Source organism: Lissotriton vulgaris, chromosome 7 (genome assembly GCF_964263255.1).
Source record: "Lissotriton vulgaris chromosome 7, aLisVul1.2, whole genome shotgun sequence".
In the NCBI taxonomy this organism is placed as follows: domain Eukaryota; kingdom Metazoa; phylum Chordata; class Amphibia; order Caudata; family Salamandridae; genus Lissotriton; species Lissotriton vulgaris.
The window spans coordinates 1,206,418,462-1,206,433,124 of NC_141695.1; positions in this window are offsets into that span (position 1 = coordinate 1,206,418,462).

The window sequence follows — 14,663 nt, forward strand, 5'->3', positions numbered from 1 at the left end:
GCAATAAAGAAAAGAGGGGGCAGACAAACGGAGGGTCCTTTGCTCACATCACTGAGGGCAGCCTAAGGAAGAAATTGTGGGTACACAAAAAGCCCACATAGAGGGAATGGCTCAAAGTTTTCTCCCTGCTTAAGCAGAAGAACCCATCAGGATTATGGAGACACATAAACCAGCTGAGCAGCAGAGGATTCCTAAGAGAAAATGGAGTAGCAGAGCAAAACTGGCTGATCCGCGTGAAGCATTTATATCCAATAGCCCCTTTAAACAAAGGTAGCTTAGAAGAGACCAGTCGTAGGGTGGGTCAACTTCAGCAATTCAGTGCAAAGCCAGGAGAAACAACCCCCAGCCCTTGCAACTCCCCTGTGGGGCAGAGAGACCAGGCAGAGATGCATTGTACACCGCCAGCTCAGATAAACCCTCAAATGGTCATTAAGATCCTCAAGAATATGAAGAACGACTGGGCCCCTGGGCCCAATGGGATACCTACACCGGTCCTCAAAAAGGCCCCCGATTTCTGGACAACAATTTTAACTCCTCTCTACAACTATACTTTTTTGACAGTCAAAACCCCTGATTCTTGGAGGGGCTCCATATTGGTCCCTATTTTTAAAAAAGAGGACCGGTTAAAACCATCAAAATACAGACTCATCGCCTTGCTCGACCTCAAAGCCAAGGCCTATGCCCGCCTTCTACTGAAGGATCTGGAGCCTTGGGCAGAAGAAAAAAGTATTATTCCCTTCTATCAGACCTGCTTCAGGTCACAGTCATCGACCGTGGACAATGTACTGGCGCTAGCGCACCTATTAACACAAGCAACAAAGAAGAAAAACCCACCACTCTTTTGCTGCTTCATCGATTATATCACAGCCATCAACAAAGTTGTACGCAGAAGATTATGGTGGAAATGAGACCTGGGGCATCCCACCAAACCTCCTGAAGGCAGTTGGATCGCTTTACGAAGACACTTGGGTGCTTGTTAAAACAAGCACTGGCACAGTGTCCCCCAAAATAACAACGAACAATGGGTTAAAACAAGGTTGCATGCTGGCCCCCATCCTTTTTAACCAGTATTTGGGGGACACCCTGAAACGAGCCAGCCTAGTAGCACCAAGACTAGGAGGCGGGAGGCTGCCGTTGCTACAATACATCAATGACAGAGCTATAATGGACCATACGAGGGTGGGCTTACAAAGAGACCTAAACACACTGAATCGCTTTAACGACAACAACTTGACAGTTAACCAGGGGAAGACCAAGGTCGTCATATTTGGGAGCTACCATCTGAAAAAAGAAAGCTCAATGGCTAATGGGAAACCTACAAATCTACACAGTGGCTTCATAGAACTACCTTGGGGTTTGGCTCACAGAACGGGACAAGGCGAACGTCCACCTGAAACAGCAGCCTTCTAAGGCCAATAAGGTTATATACCGGCTAAGCAATCGAGCCAACACCTGATAAGCCCTTCTGCCGGTCCAATATTGACCGCCTTAAAAGCAAAATTGCTGCCAGCCATTAGCTATGGACACTTGGCCTTCCCTGGGTCACAGTTCTCCTCATTCCAAGGTCCGCGAGGAAGTCAAGGCTAAAATTGGAGCTAGGTCTGGCGTGGCCAGACTTTATTTGCCAAGGGGAGATTATGAAGCTATATTAAAGGATTCTAAGGGCCCCAGCCAATTCTCTAAGACAACAATTGAGATCTATCTTTGAGGGGCCACGCTCTGCCTGGCACATCAGTCTTGGCAAAGCATTCAACACAATGAAGATCGAGGAAAAGAGTATACCGCTGCTGGAAATTCCATTGAACGCCTCGAAAAAAGCTATATATAGACAAGTGCGTGAAACATCGTTTAATCTTGACCTCAAATCTCTCTGCTCAGGCTCCCACTTAGACCTGCTGAACAGCTCCTACATCGTAGGTAAGGCACAACCTTACCTAAGCGAGGCCCTCACACCACAAGCCCGAAGTAAAATTCTTTTCATGAGATTAAGCATACTAGAAATCGTCGATTTTAACCCTGCATGGGCCCACAAGGGGAATCCCCAATTTGCAGACTGTGCTCCTATATGACGGAATCTTGGTTGCATCTCCTATGCTGCTGCCCCAACCTCATAAACAAACGTCGGCGACTCCTACGCCTGATTTGTATCACCAACGGCACAAAGTCGTGTAGGGAAGCGGCAGCCTTGTGCTTTTCCACAACAATCACGACGACCCTAGCAAGACTGGGGAAATTTACGCATAAAGGCTGCCTATGAACACAATCAAACCATGGTGACGAGCATGGCAAATCCAAGGGAAGAAAGCAGCCTGGCCCCCAACAAACACTAAGGCTTTTGCCCCCTACATCTTTCCCATTAAGACTGCTCTATTTTATGGATTTTAACTGAAGTGGCAAGATCAACGGCTTACAGACTTTTTTAAAAATTAAATTTGTACTTTATTGCACCTTCGATGTAAGCACACAGCACTCATCGCCTACAACCCGGAGGCCGGCGGCAACAGTAAATAGCATCCAGCACAGTGGTCAGTAGCATCATACATAGCCTTAATGCCAGCATCCCGGAGGCCTGGCGGCGCAGACAGAAAAAGCGTTCTACATGAATAGCTTTGCCGTGTAGTAAGAATGGAGTGGGTGATCCGGGCATCGACGCCCATGACCACGGAGTGATGTGCAATGCAGCCAGTGTGACTGTGCAGAAGAAGTTCCGAAATTATTTAAACAAGTTACCTAAAGAAGAGTGCAATAAACCCACATCCTGACGAACCCCCTACCCCCCAAACAACCAGCCTACCCGTACCTGTGTCCACCCACCCATCTACTATATCTGCTGAGTCTGAACGTTAACAATGCACCTATAGCTAGGGACGCATAGGCCCAAGGGTGCAAGGGACCCCACTAAGGCAGCCACCGAGTACCACCCTCCCTGTGCAACCTCCCCGGGGACTCTCACCCCCCACATCACAACTAACAGCAACAAGGAACCAGGCGACCACCTCACAAAAAAGAACAGTCAAACATGTGGTATGTCAATCTCTGACGCCGCCACCCCTGCCTCCTGTATCTCATCCAGCTCCTCCCCCTCAGGTTCTGACTCTCCGCCCCCCTTGGCACACTGATATTCCCTATATAGCCCCCAGAAATTCTTAGGGCGACTCTTCGGGGGAAGCAGTTCATTATACACCTCCGACTGTGTACAGCAATACAGTAAATCCGTCTCCCAGCGCCTTTTAGTAGGAATTGGTCCCCTCATCCAGCACAACGCAACCAGGCGCTTGGCAGTCAGCAGCGCGATATCCGCCAAGCGCCGCACTGCCACCGGCAGTGGTTTGGAAAAGCCCAGCAGCGCCAGAGCCGGGCACGGCAGGACCTCCGTCCCCAACATCACACTAAGTTCCGAGAATACCCCCTGCCAAAATGTATGAATACTAGGGCAAGTCCAGGACATGTGTAAGAAATCCGCCGAGGGAAAGTGGCACCGCTCGCACTCCGCCGACTCCCGCAATCCGTACCTGTGCAATCTTTCCGGTGTGTAATAGACCCGCTGCAAATACTTAAAATGTATCAGACGATGTCTGCTATTAAGTGAAATCTTTCTAGTGTTCGTGCAACAGTAGTGCCACATCTCATCCGAGATCGTCAACTGGAGATCACACTGCCAAGCCAATCTGGCCTTGGAGAGTGGGTACTGCATGTGCCGGTCCCCCAATTTCTTAAGGTTCGTAACCAACTTACTGGACGATGGGTTCTTGATAACATATGTAAGCTCCGGCACCTCCTGCGGCTCCGACATTTCCGGGCCCAGCAACACCTGAGGCGCCCTACGGACCCGATGATATTGGAAACTGTGCAACAGCGTCTTCCCAGGATGGGATTGCAGGACCTGATTCAACGTCTTTACCGTGCCGTTCGAGAAGAAATCCCCCATCTTTTCTATGCCCAAGTCCCGTAACGCCTTAAGGACCCCCTTCTCTGTCAGTGGGGCCAACCACACCGCCCATTCCACACGCATGAGGGGGGAATACAGCAGCTCGCTATCCCGGGAGCGGACTAGCTCATGCCAAGCGTGGTTCGTGGCTGCAATGGAGTCTAAATGTCCAACCCTACGGTCAACAGGGCAGCATATCGTGGCCGGGAGCGGGGTGGGATCTGCAAAGAGGCGCTCAAGTTTCACGTGCGGGATGCTGGGGTCCCCATGGATCCAAGTGTGTAGATGAGCTCCCTGCGCTATTCTGTAATACCGCTCCAGATCTGGAGCCCCCAGTCCCCCACATTCATAGGGGAGCATTAAAGTCTGCCATTGAACCCTCGGCTGTTTGCCCCCCCACGCAAGCCTGATGAGCGTCTGAGTGAGCTGCCGGAAAAAAGCTTTCGAAAGCACCACGGGGATATTAGCAAAGAGAAAGAGGAACCTGGGGAGGACCACCATCTTCATTATCGCTATTCTGCCCATCAGGGACAGCGGAAGCTTGCACCACACCTCCACATCATCCACCAGTCTAGAGTACGCAACACGATAGTTCTCGCGCACCAGTATCTCAGGATCAGTGTGGACACGGATCCCCAAGTAGCGGATAGAATCCGTGGTCCACAGCAGCGGGTACTCCGAGTCAAACGGGAGGGTCACCGGGGTCAGAGGCAACGCCACAGACTTATTCCAGTTGACCCGTAATCCAGACAGGGCTCCAAACCTCACCACTTCCCGCAAGACAGACGCCAAGTTCTCCTCTGGTTCACGAACATATAACAGGGTATCGTCAGCGTACGTCGAAATGCCAATCTGATAGGTAGGGAAGTTGATCCCTTCAAACCCATAGTATTCCCTAATAGCGCACGCCAGCGGTTCCGCCACTAAAGCATACAGAAGCGGGGAAAGGGGGCAACCCTGTCGGGTGCCCCTGCTGATCTCAATCAGGGCAGTGACCGAGTTCCCTATCTTCAATCGTGCAGTCGGCTTATAGTACAAGGCCCCTAGCATCTGTAAAAAAGGTTCGCCCAGCCCATACTTACGCAGAACCCTGAGCATAAACGGCCACTCCACTGAATCAAAGGCTTTTTCCATTTCCAGGAAGATAGCAACAGCCTTATTCTCTTGCCGGACATGTTGAATGGTGCCTAGCACCGTACGGATGTTATACGTCAAGTTCCGAGTGGGGACAAACCCAGCCTGCTCCGGAGCAACCAAATCTGGGACAAGTAGAGCCAGACGCGCAGCCAGAACTTTTGCGTATAGTTTGGCATCTACGTTAATCAGGGAGAGCGGCCTATACGAGCCACACTCGTTGGGGGGTTTCCCCGGCTTCGGGATGGTAATGAGACGTGCCTCCCTCATAGATTTCGGCATACTACCCTGTTGGCAAATGTCATCAAAAAGCAGCATCAAGTGTGGCATAAGTTTGTCTTGGAAAGCCTTATAGAAGGCCACCGTAAGCCCATCAGCCCCCGGAGCGCTGCCTGACCTCATTCCCTCCAGCGCCTCCGAAATCTCCTCTTTCTGGAACGGTGCCATAAGAAATTCTCTTAAATTGGCCAGGAAGGGCATCTGGATATAGCTCAGATAGTCGTCTATTTCCTCCTCTAGGTGACCTGACCGTGATTTGTACAGTTCGGTATAATAAGCATGAAATTCCGCCAGTACATCCCTTTCCTCCGTAACCACCTCACCACTAGATGTTAGTAACTCCTCAATCACCAATGGCGGTCTGCTTAAGCATGGGCGAATTTTGCGAATCTCGCGTTCGCGAATTTTGTGGATTTGCGAACTCGCAATCCGCAAAATCCGCGAATTCCCGCGAATTTGCGGATTTTTTTTTTTTGTGTTCGCCCGTGTTTCTGCCAGTTCGCGAGGGTTTTTACAATTTCGCAATTTGCGAACTTACCTGTCGGGTCGCAAGTTTTGCGAACTTGTTGTTTCTACGTGTCCAGCCTGTTTGGGACACTCTTCTTCATCACTGCCACTCTCTGTCACCACTGCCACTCTCTGACTACTCATGCCACCCTCTGGCCCACCCATGCCACCCTCTGTTTCATCACCACACCCTCTGGTTGTCCAGTGTACATTATTTTCGGCAAAAGCAAAGCACACCTTCCCTGCCTCAAGTGACCTGAATTAATTTGGGGCTGATTAATGTGTCACAGAATATTTTTTTAGCTGGCACCTGCTTCCTTAGTGCGCCCTGATTAGTGATCTTTTGCACTTGCTAAGTGCTTTCATTGTTGCAAAATTAGTTACAACACCTGCCCTGCCCCAACTGACAATAATGAATTAGGGGCTGATTAATGGATTTTAACTTCCAGCCTGGCTCCTGCTTGTCTCCCTTAGCTGTAATTCAGGACCTTTGTGGCATATGTGTAACTATTCTGAGGTTCAGAGCAGGGTCACATAATAGTTGCAACTGGCAACTGAACTCTGGAGGGGCCCCTCAGGAAGCACTACAGGAAATGGCTACTAATGATGAGCCTGAACTTTTGAACCTGGTAAGTAGTTTCAGTTTTGCTAAGATCGTATTTCTGCAATTTAGCACTTATTCGCGGGGCGCGAAGTTGTACTGGGAAGCCGCGAACTCACGCGAACAGTGCGAGCAGTGCGAGCAAAATCCGCTGCTCGCGGATTTGCGGATTTTGCGGGAGATTCGCGAATCTCGCGGATTGCGAATTTCCCGAAAATCCGCAAAATCCGCGAGCGAAACGGATTTTCCGCCCACACCTAGGTCTGCTATTACGCATCAGTTTAGCCAACAGGGAGCCAGGGCGGTCCCGTTCCCCGTATGTGCGTGCCGTGGCGTACTTCCCCATATGTTGTATCTCCCTATCCGCCTCATCGTGGAATTCCGCCAGCAGGGATTTAAGCCTCTCATTCGAGCCAGTGTCCACTGTACCCCCCATTTGTCGCTCCAGATCAGACAGCTGTGTTTCCAAGTATTTCAATCGCTGCCTGACAGCTTTGAGCACCCCTGAGTGTTTGGCCATCGTCATCCCACGTATGTACACCTTGAACGCATCCCAAAGAACCTGGACACTATCCACCGACCCCACATTAGTCGTGAAGTAAGTGTCGATATCCTCAGCTAATTCCCCTCTGAAAGCCTCATCCAGGAGTGAATATGGGGGGAACCTCCAAGTGAACGGGGGAATCCTTCGAGCCGGTGCCTCTAGCAGCAAAAGCAGTGGTGAATGGTCAGATAACGTGCGGGGCAATACTGCACATCCCTTCACTGAATTAAGGAGAGAGTGGGAGGCAAACCAATAATCAATTCTCGTGTGTATATTATGATAGGCTGAGTAATGAGTGAAACCACCCTTCCCCGGGTGTCTGTGACGCCACACATCCAACAAATCAAGCTTCACCAATTCCGCCTGCATGAGTAATGCCGAGGCCGCCGGGCTTTTGGAAGCGCCAGCCGACCTATCCAGCTCTGGATTCAGCACAAAATTGAAATCGCCCCCCCACAGCAGCTGATACTGTCTGCATAGGTCCGCTAGCGAGGTATAAAAGGAAGGGGTGTCGTAATTGGGGCCATACACATTCACAACCAACAAGTCGTGGCCTTTCCCCACACAACGGGCAATGGTATATCGACCCTCCGGGTCCACAACAATCTTCTGTAGTTTCAATTGCGATTTGGGATTAGCCCACGTAAGCACACCCCTTGCATGTGTAGTAAACCCTGCAGCAACACAATCTCCCCCAAGACCCCTGGTCAACAGCATAGGACTAGATAGAGGCAAGTGGGTCTCCTGGAGCAGTGCGAGGTCAACCCGGTGGCGCTGTAAATATGCCAGTACCTTCCGGAGTTTACGGAAATCATTCAGCCCCCTCACATTCCAAGTTAGCATTCTGATAGAGTTGGGGCCACTCTCCGGCCCTAGAACCTCAAAGTCCACCATTGCAGAATAGGGAGTGAATCAACGTCGCACAGGTGGCACCGCAGACACAGTCCTGTAGTAGGCCGAACAAAACCCTCCCCCCAACAGTCCCCAATTGACATATGCAACATGGTCAACAAAAGAAGGATAGAACAACCAACACCCACCCACCCACAGCCGACCAACCCCAACCCGGTCAGACAGGTCCCACTACCACCCACCATCCCCCCCCCCGAAACCACCAGCTGACTCTACAGACCCAAGAGGCCCTCAAAAGAGCCAAAAGCCGAAAGCGCAGGGGCAGAGGTTCCCATCCGGACAAAAGTACGATTGGGTCTAGGACCGTAAACCTCAGCTACTCCACCACCCCGCCCCCCACCAGCATTCGGCGCCCTCACCAGCCCAAATCCTCACCATCAAAGAACGAAACTCCCGCGCGCGGGAGGGCCCTCCCCAGAGCACCCGGCAGACAGCAGAGCGTGCGGCCACCAAACCCCCAGTACACTCTTATTAGTTCAGTGAGTAACTAGAAAGATCTCACCCCATAATTGTGACACAGTAGGCTCACAGCGTCTGTACAAGAGTCAAAAATTCGGTAGGGCACAGTCGGCCCAGAAAGGAGACCATACACTCGGCTACCCCTGGCCGTCCGAGTTAGAAGCAGCATCAGCGTCCTCTCGTTGACTCCTCGAACTGTTGCGTTGTTCCTTAGCCCACTCCTTCAGGGATTTTTTCAGTTCCGCAGGGTCGGTGAAGAAGTGTGAATGCCCCTGCCTGTTAATTCGGAGTCTCGCAGGGTACAACATGGCATAGTCCAGCGCAAGGTCTCTCAGTTGTTTCTTATATGGGGCGAAGCGCTTCCTTTCCTCCTGCACTCTCGCCGTGAAGTCCGGATAGAGGGAGATATTCATGCCCTCAAATTGCAAACCTCCTTTCTCCCTCGCCAGCCGAAGCGCCAGATCCTTGTCTCGATAGTTCAAGAGCTTCGCAATAATCGGCCGCGGTGGGAGTCCTGGTTGCGGCTTCGGCCCCAGAGTGCGATGAGCCCTCTCGACGATGAACATAGGGGAGAAGACCTCCTTCCGTAGGTCGCGCAGGGTCCAGGTACAGGCAGATAGAGCGATCTCCAAGCAGGTCGGCGGCCAGCTAGAAACTTCCTTCGGGGGCCAGCATCACCGCAAACACCAGCACCTCTGCTCCCTCCGAATACACAATCGAATGCCAGTGCACCACAACTTTGCTCGAAAACAGGGCGCGATATCGCCAGGCAGGACCAGTTGTTCGGTCGCAGGACAGGTAGACCGGCACCACTTCAGTACCGCACATAGCGTGACGCAGCACGGGCAGCCACTCAGGATAGACCGTGGATTACGGCCTGGTCCGCCACAGCGCCGTCCTCCAAGCAGCAAAGCACCACCACACCGGATCTCGACCGGGGAAAGGCCCCCCGCCAGGCCGGAGCGTAGATAGAGAGTTCGCCTCAACTTTTAGAGCTAGTGAGGTGCCAAAAGGATAATTTTGACGGAGTTTAACGGGGCTCAAGCGAGGAGCTCAGCGCTCACACGTCTTTCATGGACGCCGGCAAGCTCCCCCCCCGGCTTACAGACTTTTAAAGTAGATTAATTTTACGGATCATTGGGGGCTCTAGAAACTTGCGCAAAGTCACACGACTACGCTTACAGGTGCAGGCTGATCAAGTGGGCGCGGGGGTGGGGGGGGACGGCAGCATATCTACCAAACTTCCTCTGAAGCTCTACTATTTTTAGTCTGTCTATCTTTCAACAATTTTTACTGTAATGATTTTCATTAACTGTACAGTCAATAAATAAATTCAAATTTACTTTGGCACTGGGAGATGAAGTGATTTGCCCAGAATTATAGGATGTGGAGCGTCCCTGCGGATGTATGTCGTTACAATGCATACTTTTACAACGCATACCTTTACAACGCATTTTTTACACCGCAACATCCCTTACAACGCATTCCATTGCAACGCATACCATTATAACAAATTCTTTCAAACTACCTTTACAACTCATTCCACTACAACGCATACTACATTTACAACGCATACCATTACAACGCATACCATTACATTGCATGTATGGTAAGTATTGAATAGTGTAGGGGTAAAAATTACTATTCTAACTCCAGGGGGTGCAGCAGTAGGGTAAGTATTGGATAGTGTAGGGGTAAAAATTACTATTCTAACTCCAGGCTCTGCAACAGTAGAGTATTTGATAGTGTAGGGGTAAAAATTACTATTCTAACTCCAGGGGGTGCAACAGTAGGGTAAGTGTTGGATAGTGTAGGGGTAAAAATTACTATTCTAACTCCAGGGGGTGCAACAGTAGGGTAAGTGTTGGATAGTGTAGGGGTAAAAATTACTATTCTAACTCCAGGCGCTGCAACAGTAGAGTATTGGATAGTGTAGGAGTAAAAATTACTATTCTAACTCCAGGGGGTGCAACAGTAGGGTAAGTGTTGGATAGTGTAGGGGTAAAAATTACTATTCAAACTCCAGGGGGTGCAACAGTAGGGTAAGTGTTGGATAGTGTAGGTATGCGTAGTAATGGTATGCGTTGTAATGACTGCATTGTAATGACTGCGTTGTAATGACTGCGTTGTAATGACATGCGTTGTAGTGGTATGCGTTGTAGTGACATGCGCTGTAATGGTTGCGTTGTAATGGTATGCGTTGTAATGGATGTTGCGTTGTAAAAGTTTTGTTGTAAAGGTAGTGTGTTGTAAAAGTTGCGTTGTAAGTGTTGTTTCCCGTCCCTGCTGAGGCTCGTATCTGGCTTTGAGGTCAGCTGCTCTAGCCGTTGTGCCACATCCTCTCCAACAAGGGTTCACCTGATTCACGACTACATGGATTAGGTTAAAAATCTCATTTAAACATTAATGCTTTGATTGGGACTTTATATTAGCATTAGCATTCTCCAACATTCTGCATAATGTAAATGTTAGCTAAATTATGTAAAATTTCCTAGCTACAAGAAGGAAAATGTCCATTCTATCAAGGGCACACAGGCAAAGATTATGCATTATCTTTCCTGTCTTTAATATTCAGCAGCAGCTCCCCAGTTCACTTTTCTAACAATACCAAACTGCATTTTTGTCAAAACAAAGGGAAAAACTAAACAAAATGTTAGAAGTAGGATTATAACTTAAAAAACACATTTTATTCAGGTTTTAATTCAATACAAGAAATAGCATTCCATAAAGATCCTCCAGCCCCCAACTAGTGGTTTGCGTATTTGAAAATCGGGTATTGTCACAGAGTGTGGGCTGGAGGTACGACTCCCTGGCAGGAGGTCAGGAGTCGTATCTGATCTGGTCTCGTGTCTATGTTCTGCGCCTAAGTCTCTACCTCCGTGACTTCCATTTATGTTCTATGGTGGATCATCTTGCAGACTCCTCCACGGGCACCATATCTTGGGAAATTTACCAGGGCCCCCGCGCCGTGTATACCTGTTCTTCCACTCTCATACACCAGGCCACATTGGCCTCCCACTGGCCCACATTAGGTACAGCCCTGCACCCTCGCTTCTGTATAATATCTCGCCTGGCTATCAATGGGACACATTGCAGAAAAGGACTGCATAATTTTCATGTGTTTGATACCCCCAAATGGCAAAATTCACCACTCAGGAATTCAGCTACAACGACTCCTGTAAGGCTTGGGACACCCTGCACTGCACTCATTGTGTGCATCCCCTGAGGCTGCGGTCCATTGTAATTCTACCCATGCAGACAGTCTTGATCTAGTATAGTACACAGGAAGAAGGATTTTGAGATGGATGAGCCAAAACCCTACTTTGTTTGCCGCCTCTACAGAGTAACTGCATGCTGCCCCCCAGTCATCATCCTCTAGTTTGCCATGGCCTCACTCCTATGTCTCTCATAGCGTCCTCTACGAGTGGGTGTACTATTGCTTAGCAGTGTGCTGTAGATGGCGTGGGAGTGAAATGGGACACCCAGTACTCTATATTCTATCAAAGCCTCATCTGGTATCTCTGTACCCATGTTTATACAGCCCTGTGGTAAGTGCCTAATCTAGATATACCTCAGGTATTGGCTCCCCCCAGTGGGCTCCTACTGTGTCTTTAGGGGCTCAAAGGACACCATCCCTTGGTGCGTCCAGATGTCGCTCAAGTTTGAAATGCCCAGCATATTCCATTTTCTATGCCCTTCCACTCCCTGCAAAGGGGCCAAATCCACAAAATCTCATAGTGGAGTCTCCAGGGTAAATACGCTCTGCCTTCCTGTCAGTTTGGTCGCTCTTCTCCTCGCCCCTACTACCACTGCCGTAGGGACTGGTAGGCCATTCAGACTCCCCTTTCAAATAGCCATCTAACATACTCCAGTGGGTCAGTGGCTCTCCTGCCTTCTACTAGTGAGAGTTCCTTCTGATCTGCGAATGAACAGTCAATAAGTACAACTAGTTGGGCTGTCCGATAGTAAAGGCGTCAGTTCGGTAGTGCAAGACCTCCCTCACTGCGCTTTCTGGTTCGTGTTCAGAGTGCTATCAGTGGCATGCCCCAGTCCCACAACAGCAGCCTAGTTTCAGCCTCTACCAACCAGACAAACTGCTTAGGGAACTCGAACAGGACTTTCCGGAGGCCATATAGAAAGGTTGGTAGGGTGTTGACTTGTAAAGTGCTGCTCTGCCCATTAGTGACAGGGGCAGGTGCAGATAATGCCACTGGCGCACATCCCTCTTATATTCCTCCAGGAGTTTGTCCAGGTTTTGATCGTAAATAGGTGTTGATCTCTAATTTAAAAAAATCCTAGGTATCTAAACTCACTCTCTTCCTGAGGTATGAGCCACTGCCAGTTGAGCATGGGCTTCAACCCCGCGAGTGAGTATAGACCGAACTTATCCCAATTGATGCAGAGGCCATAATACCGTAAAACAATGCAAAGATCTTGAGTGATCTGCATATGTGCTCCTCAGGGTCTGCCAGATACAAAAGTATATTGTCTGCAAAGAGCGAGACCACATCTTCTCACTGATAGACCCAGCGAAGACCCCAACTTAAGGCAGCTCTCCAGATCGGTTGGCTTCTGGCTCCATTGCTATTGCAAAGAGAAGGAGGGGACAGGGACAACCCTGTCTGGTGCCCCATCCCTGGGAAAACTCCTACGACAGCGAGCTGTTCACCCAAACTCAGGTTGTGAGGAAGGGCCAAAGCCCACCCAGTCTATTAATGCAGTCAAATATGGCCACTCCAAGGGGCGCTAGAGTGCCCAGCTGCAAGATGGCCTCAACTTTGTGAGGCTCTGCTGGCCGGAGTACTTTTTCCATCAGTTATCCTGCCCTGTGGGTACCTGCATGTTTTGAACATTGGTGAATTAAAAAAAGTGACAAATTATACCTGGGAGCTGAACGGAGGACCCCCATAGTGAAAGGAGCTGGTTGCGGCCTGCATTGGACCTGTGTCCCTTTTAGTGACCCTCTGAGCGGCGGCTGATGCCCAGGTAGAGCAATGCGGGCTGCCAGCCGGATCTCTGCTGGGTGAGTGTCACTGTGCAGGTTGGTGGTGTTGCCTGCCGTCAGTGAGCCATGGTTGGCTGGATTGGTGCAGCCGGGGTCAGGAACGCTGCTGTGCGGGGAGTCCCCCGGGGATTATGTGGCAATCTGACGAGCTGGGAGCAACACCCGGGCTTTATTCCATGTACATGCAGTCACCTGATACAATGCTGTCGGGGCAGATTATTGGGCCATCATTCGGCTGACTGTATGAGCACCCTAAAAAGAAGCAGGACTCGGCCTGATCACGGGCCTGGGGGTCTGCCTTGCTTGGCCCCAGTGGCACCGGTTGCATTGGGGCAACTACTCTGGCATTTGGACCCTGGGGCAGATTTACAAGCCCCTTGCGCCACCGGTGCGTCACTTTTTGTAACGCACCAGGGGCGCATTTTACAACCTCATATTTACAAGGACAGGAAAAGCCACCCTGCGTGACTTTTCCTGTCCTTGTAAATATGGCCCCTTTACACGCAGTACTCTGTTTGAAGGGGCTGTTCTATGGGTTTTGCTGTGGGTGCACCCATGCAACACTCATGAAACACTCATGAAACCTGACAAATTTCTAGATTTACGAGAAATCGTAAATCTGAAAAATGCGTTTGAATGCACGCCTCCCTATGGGAGGCGTAGGGAGGCACACCGAGGAGAAATGTATTAACTTCTCCTCGTTGTTTTCCTCTTTCTATGCGTGCTGCATTCTGCAGCACACATAGTAAAAGGAAATCACCTCTGGTGATTGTTTGTGTGCAAGAAGGTGTCCCTTCCTGCACATAAACGATCAGTAAAACAATGACTTTTTACAAGTTCTATGTGGGCTAATGAAGCACACATAGAAGTTATAAAACACCATTTCTGATTGTTTATGTGCAGGAAGGAAAGCCTTTCTGGATATAAACAATCATCCCCGTGACGCAGGCATCCTGGCACCATTGTGCAAGGTTGCATGCATTGGTGCATGGCAGCAGTTTGTGCGCCAGCGCAGGGGCGAGCACAGAGATGCAACATATTATTGTAAATATGTTGCATCCCTGTGCTTTGAAAGTGGCTTAGCGCGGCACAGCCAAATGGTTTGCGGCACACATTGAGTCACTTGCCTTGTAAATCTGCCCCTTGGAATCTGCATGATTCTCTCGATCAGATTGACAGCAGATGTGAGCCTTTTATTAGACCCTGAGCCCAGTAAATAAACATGTGTCCTTGGATGTGCCCCCCCCCGCTCTTTGGCCTGACTGAGTGTGTAACTAGTGAGCGCTTTCTGAAT